Source organism: Terrapene carolina, unplaced genomic scaffold (genome assembly GCF_002925995.2).
Source record: "Terrapene carolina triunguis isolate 2854851 unplaced genomic scaffold, T_m_triunguis-2.0 Scaffold62, whole genome shotgun sequence".
Taxonomy (NCBI): domain Eukaryota; kingdom Metazoa; phylum Chordata; order Testudines; family Emydidae; genus Terrapene; species Terrapene triunguis.
Window position 1 is genome coordinate 25,252,709 of NW_020664413.1, and position 7,245 is coordinate 25,259,953.

Here is a 7,245-nt window from a genome sequence, read left to right on the forward strand (position 1 = left end):
CAAATAATTTTGCACTATAGTCCAAAAAAAGTATTATATATTTTGTTGTGCTTAAACTCTAAGATATACAGGTGTGTTAGCGCTTTTTAATGCATACAGACACACAAATCATATTGTATAGCATTTCAAGAAAAAATCATAGTTGCATACCAGGAACTTAAAAGATTGAATTCCTGATACAATCAAAAAGTTTCTTTGGTACGATTAGAAAAATCCTTCCTTTGAACACAGTCTTGTTCAATGAATAATTAAATTAGCAGTGACTAGTAAACGTTACAAAAACAATAACATATATAGCAAAATAGTTTAAAGTCAAGCAGAGATTTCTTACAAAATTACATCTCAGTGAAAATAGCCACATAATAAGCCAATAATAGCTTTGAGTACAGCAATTTCTATAGAAGGTTTGGTAATTTTTTTTTGCTATATTATATGTTACAAGTCATTTCATTTATCTTCTTATTTTATGGATTATCTATTGCTAATTCAAAATGACAGTTTTGATTGATGGAATGACTGTTGTGATGCTAAGGAGAAAAGACCTAAAGAATAGAAACCTGCATGTCTCAGAGTATTAGTGATAGAATATGGAGCCTTTCATCTCTTTGTTGCCAGTTCAGATTTGATCCAGTTCAGTAATGAATAGTGACCAGAAGCTGTTACTATCTGTTCATTAGCCTATTGAAATAAGATGGTGTCTTCAGTTTGGTTCCATAGGACGTGTCTATATCACAATTGCTGACAGTCTCGTTAGAGAAGCTAAGGATAGAGGGGCTCAATTCTGCAAGGTTCTGAGTACTCCTGTGAGGTGCCAAGCAGCTTTGTCTCCCACTCAGTGGAAGATGAAGGCTCTTAGCAACTCACAGGAAGACACTCTAGGAGCAAGTCCTCAATGGGCCTGGAACCTAGCTGGCCTCTTGCTCCTAGATGTGTCCCTCCAGTTCAGAGTTGAAGCACGTTGACAGCATAGTGGGGAATGTTACACTGCCCCAGCTCGTGCTGTAGCTGTTCTATAGCTGGAGGGAGGTTATCATTCTCCAGGGCTCCCACACCTTCCCAATGAAATAAATAAAAGGTTACAAATAGGGTTGGGGTTTTTGCTTCTAGGTGGATTATTAATTGTTCTTATTACACTTTTATTCCAAAATCCTATAAACCAGCAGCCAGACTTATGGTGTCTCATTCCTAAAACCCCTCTGGACTTAATTATGTAAACATAATTGGGGGCAGGGGAGAATAAATGAATTAAGAAAAATACAGCTTGTCCTCTTGACTCTCACTAGTAATTAACTTTAACATGAATCTTAATTTAAAAATATTGTTTCATTGTTATCCCCGTCACAAGCCAAATAAGGGGATATTTTTCCAAAGGTCTAAGCCTTCTAAACTGCATAAGTAACCGTGTAGTGATGTATATAATCATAAATCAGAGAGCTGTGTAGCCAGGGAACAGATAAAAAGGGTGGGCCAGTGGTTAGGGAACTCATGAGATCTGGATTCAGTTCCCTGCTCCACCAAAGACATCTAGTGTGAGCTTGGGCAAGTCCCGTTGTCTTTCTGTGCCTCAGTTCCCCATCTGTAAATTGGGGATAATAGCACTTCCCTATCTCACAGGAACTGGGTGACGATAAATTAAAGATTGTGAGGCACTCAGATACTTCAGTAATGAAGCAAGTATAAGCACCTTAGATAGGTAGTGTATAGGCAAGCTATTTTCACCAGTTTGACTGCTAAGCTGTTTCAGCAGCATTCATCAAAAATGGACATTCCCTACATAAGTTCAGATTGTGCTGTGGCAAAAAGTTATCATTTTTCCCCTGTAAACTAATATAATTTACATTTCCCAGGCTTAACATCAATCAGAAGTATCTCTTTGTCCCATCTCAGTTCTGGTTTGTCTCAGCCCTTACCTTCATATTTTTCTTGTTACCAAAAATATTGCTGTAAACCAACATGTGCTCCCCTCTGTAGCTGTTTAGAGGGGGGTACATAATAAAACTGTCAAGTACAGTGGTCTAGTTTAATGTATTTCCCTGGTGTCCTGCTGGGCTAGATAGGTTTCTGACCCAGAAATTCCGCTGTCAGATTCTTAAGTGACATTTCATGATTGGCTACAACTGCACCCCACAATACAGATCTGCTGCCAGAAATGTAAGCAATTGCCTTCCTATCTGACTCAACAACAGAGTGGAAAGGTACAAGAGAGCTAACAGGAAATGCCTGATACAGTTTAGGCTGACAGATGGAGATAGCTGTGACTCGTTAGGGAAGCTCTGGTTCCATATTTGCCACAGCAACCTTAGGAGATACATATCTAGCATAAGTACTGACATGCTGACACTGCTATTTTGCACCTTAAAAGAGCTGCATGCAGAGACAAGATTCTGCTATTGCCACTGAATGGTTAACTGATACGAGATTTGCTTTAGCCAGTTTAAACTGCAACAGATAAAACCAGAGAACATGTTCACTGATGTCTAAACATCCTGTTGTGACAAAAGAAACCCAATTTATGCTATCTGGACCACGGGCTAATACTGATAAGGATCTAATGATATGTAACAACTAATTCAATTTGCTATTTGGCTTTTGACCATTGCTTTAGTTTATTTAGTTGCTTTTTAAATTACTGCTGAGTGATCAAAACTCTTTTTACATGTCTCACCGAGAATTCTGCTCTTCTTGTCTAGTTTGCCCATCAGATATGAAAATCAAAAGTTGCTGAACTTCAAACAATTCCTATAGGCAGGACACATAATTTAAACTACGGCACAGGAGCTGGGTGAGATTAAAAACTGCAAGGAGTCCCATTGCCATGCTATTTGCGTGCATGCTGGGGTTCTGGTTTAGTTACCACTGTAATTCCTGACCAGTGAGACACACTGGATAAAATTCTCAGCTGGTGCATTATCAGCAGAATTCAATTAACTGTAATGGAGCTACACCATTTAAACTAGCTAAGGATCTAGCCCAGTATCTACAAATTTGTATTCTAAATCAATGCTCTAGCTCAGCAACTGGAGGCGGTACAGGTCTGTTTGCAAAATGTGCACCATGCCCTAAGAAATGTACTTTGGAATAAAGAACCTTGAATTGTAAAATGCCAGTGAATAAGAGATCAAGCATTTCAAAGTTATGTCGGTCATTTCTGAAACATGCAATGTCTATGCCTTCAGTGTTTATATCTACTACATCTGCATGCTGTCCTAACATCTTTGTGCATGTGCTGTAGGAAACATTTAAGCTGTTGTTTTTAATAGGCTTATTCCTAGATGAACTCCTCATTTGGACACTTGTGAGAACTCTGAAGTGGTTTAACATAGAAGCAATTTATAAAGCACAGAAAACCATCAATGCTAATAGTTATGAAATTTTCCAAATCAACAGTGGAGAAACAAAGTCAATGATATATAAATATTATCTCAAACAGAATGACAGATCCTCACACAGATACTGATTGCTTTCAAAATATGACTAAAATGAGCCAAGAAGGATTCAAAAAAATTTTTTAAGTGTTTCACTCTACAATATAATCAGATTAAGGGACTAAGGTATTTCATTACACAGAAACTGCCATAGCAGATCACACTATAGGTCCATCTGTTCTAATATCCAGCCAGGCCCATATGTGATACTTCTCTGGATGCTTCTGACATGTCTTCCTTAATGCACATAACCAATTTTACAATGCGATATATTGTGTGAATGGGTAAAAATTCCTTCCTGACTCCACTTCAGGCAATAAGCTTGTGAAGTATGGAATTTAATTACTGACAGGCAATATTATCCCTTCTGATTCAAAGGAACCAAGCCTAAGTATGTGGAAGAAGGAGCTCTGGCTCCATGAAACACTTCCCACTGTATTGGGATCTAGCCAGATTCTCTTGCTGGAGCTCCATGGGTTTGAGTCGCTTCTGCTTTTGGAGACCATTGGGACAAAGTAAGGGGGTCAAGGTAGTGGGAGTCAGTAGACGTTTTTGTAGTATGTGCCCCTGCCACAGTTATGGATATCTGACTTGGCATCTGATTGGCTGCTTCAATAAACACTACTTTTTTATTTTATTTTACTTGATTGATTGTGGTAGCACTTGGGAGCCCCAGTCATGGACCAGGGCCTTTTTGTGCTAGGCACCACACAAACACAAAACAAAAAGACAGTCGCTGCCCCCCAAAAGCTTATAATCACTCTCCTCCCTTTTCTTGATCTATTTAAACAATGAACAACACACTTCTCTACCACTCTGTTTCTCCTTCCCCTTTTTTCCAGATTCTATAGAGAGGAAAGGGAAGTTAAGTCTGTCTCAGGGGCAGTGTCTCTTTAAGAGCTGAGCATGATGGGAACCTTCTCCAGGGTATAAATCAGAATGTATGAGTAGGGGCTCACTCTGGTAGAGGGGAGTGTGTGGAGTAGCTGTCAATGTTGTGTCAGGAAATGCATGTGGCTGAAAGTACAGCCTCCATTTTGGAAGGTGAGAATCTGGACTGTGGGGAGCAGAACAGGCTGTAGCTGGCGGAAGCTTACATTAGGCTCTCACTGCTGTGTTGTGTAATGTTTTACAAACTCTCTGTGCCTTAATAAGAACACAGGAAGAACTGACAAGCCTTAATTACAGGAACCAATCTCTGTCAATGTACCCTGTGGGCTTGATTTATTTTTCACTTTAGAGCATTTGTTTTAATTTCATTGCAGAGAAAGAGCCAGTGCATAGGCACAGGGCTTCCATGCAGATGGGCCTTCTGAGTCCTGTGGGGTCTGAACTCCTGTTACTTCCACAGGGAAGAGGAGCAGAGAACTCTGCCACAAACCCGCAGAAAGAACTTGAAGGAAACAGCATGATTATAAATTAACATCCCAAGAGAAAACCTGTGAAAGTTGGGTAAGGGGAGAGAAAAACATGTCATGACTGCACATGAAAGAGGATTTCATGATTTGGCCCCAGATGCACAGAAAAAGTTTTGTACAGACTCAAAAGCTAAGATATATCTCATACCAAAACCAGACTTGTAATTAGTTCTAGCAGAAATAAAATCCAGGGACTTAATAAGTCAACATAAGTTAAACTGATTTATCTTATCTGATAGGTAAGGTCCCATGGGAATCAAGACTGAGGGGAAAAACAACTGAGGAGAGTTGGCAGTTTTTCAAAGGGACACTATTAAGGGCCCAAAAGCAAGCTATTCCGCTGGTTAGGAAAGATAGAAAATGTGGCAAAAGACCACCTTGGCTTAACCACGAGATCTTGCATGATCTAAAAAATAAAAAGGAGTCATATAAAAAATGGAAACTAGGACAGATTACAAAGGATGAATATAGGCAAACAACACAGGAATGCAGGGGCAAGATTAGAAAGGCAAAGGCACAAAATGAGCTCAAACTAGCTAAGGGAATAAAGGGGAACAAGAAGACTTTTTATCAATACATTAGAATCAAGAGGAAGACCAAAGACAGGGTAGGCCCACTGCTTAGTGAAGAGGGAGAAACAGTAACAGGAAACTTGGAAATGGCAGAGATGCTTAATGACTTCTTTGTTTCGGTCTTCACCGAGAAGTCTGAAGGAATGCCTAACCTAGTGAATGCTAATGGGAAGGGGGTAGGTTTAGCAGATAAAATAAAAAAAGAACAAGTTAAAAATCACTTAGAAAAGTTAGATGCCTGCAAGTCACCAGGGCCTGATGAAATGCATCCTAGAATACTCAAGGAGCTAATAGAGGAGGTATCTGAGCCTCTAGCTATTATCTTTGGAAAATCATGGGAGACAGGAGAGATTCCAGAAGACTGGAAAAGTGCAAATATAGTGCCCATCTATAAAAAGGGAAATAAAAACAACCCAGGAAACTACAGACCAGTTAGTTTAACTTCTGTGCCAGGGAAGATAATGGAGCAAATAATTAAGGAAATCATCTGCAAACACTTGGAAGGTGGTAAGGTGATAGGGAACAGCCAGCATGGATTTGTAAAGAACAAATCATGTCAAACCAATCTGATAGCTTTCTTCGATAGGATAACGAGTCTTGTGGATAAGGGAGAAGCTGTGGATGTGGTATACCTAGACTTTAGTAAGGCATTTGATACGGTCTCGCATGATATTCTTATCGACAAACTAGGCAAATACAATTTAGATGGGGCTACTATAAGGTGGGTGCATAACTGGCTGGATAACCGTACTCAGAGAGTTGTTATTAATGGTTCCCAATCCTGCTGGAAAGGCATAACGAGTGGGGTTCCGCAGGGGTCTGTTTTGGGACCGGCTCTGTTCAATATCTTCATTAACGACTTAGATATTGGTATAGAAAGTACGATTATTAAGTTTGCGGATGATACCAAACTGGGAGGGATTGCAACTGCTTTGGAGGACAGGGTCATAATTCAAAATGATCTGGACAAATTGGAGAAATGGTCTGAGTTAAACAGGATGAAGTTTAACAAAGACAAATGCAAAGTGCTCCACTTAGGAAGAAAAAATCAGTTTCACACATACAGAATGGGAAGAGACTGTCTAGGAAGGAGTACGGCAGAAAGGGATCTAGGGGTTATAGTGGACCACAAGCTAAATATGAGTCAACAGTGTGATGCTGTTGCAAAAAAAGCAAACATGATTCTGGGATGTATTAACAGGTGTGTTGTGAGCAAGACACGAGAAGTCATTCTTCCGCTCTACTCTGCTCTGGTTAGGCCTCAGCTGGAGTATTGTGTCCAGTTCTGGGCACCGCATTTCAAGAAAGATGTGGAGAAATTGGAAAGGGTCCAGAGAAGAGCAACAAGAATGATTAAAGGTCTGGAGAACATGACCTATGAAGGAAGGCTGAAAGAATTGGGTTTGTTTAGTTTGGAAAAGAGAAGACTGAGAGGGGACATGATAGCAGTTTTCAGGTATCTAAAAGGGTGTCATAAGGAGGAGGGAGAAAACTTGTTCACCTTAGCCTCTGAGGATAGAACAAGAAGCAATGGGCTTAAACTGCAGCAAGGGAGGTCTAGGTTGGACATTAGGAAAAAGTTCCTAACTGTCAGGGTGGTTAAACATTGGAATAAATTGCCTAGGGAGGTTGTGGAATCCCCATCTCTGGAGATATTTAAGAGTAGGTTAGATAAATGTCTATCAGGGATGGTCTAGACAGTATTTGGTCCTGCCATGCGGGCAGGGGACTGGACTCGATGACCTCTCGAGGTCCCTTCCAGTCCTAGAATCTATGAATCTATAAGCTCAGCTCAGTTGCAGGCAGTTCTGGAAGGAGAGCAGCATGCTG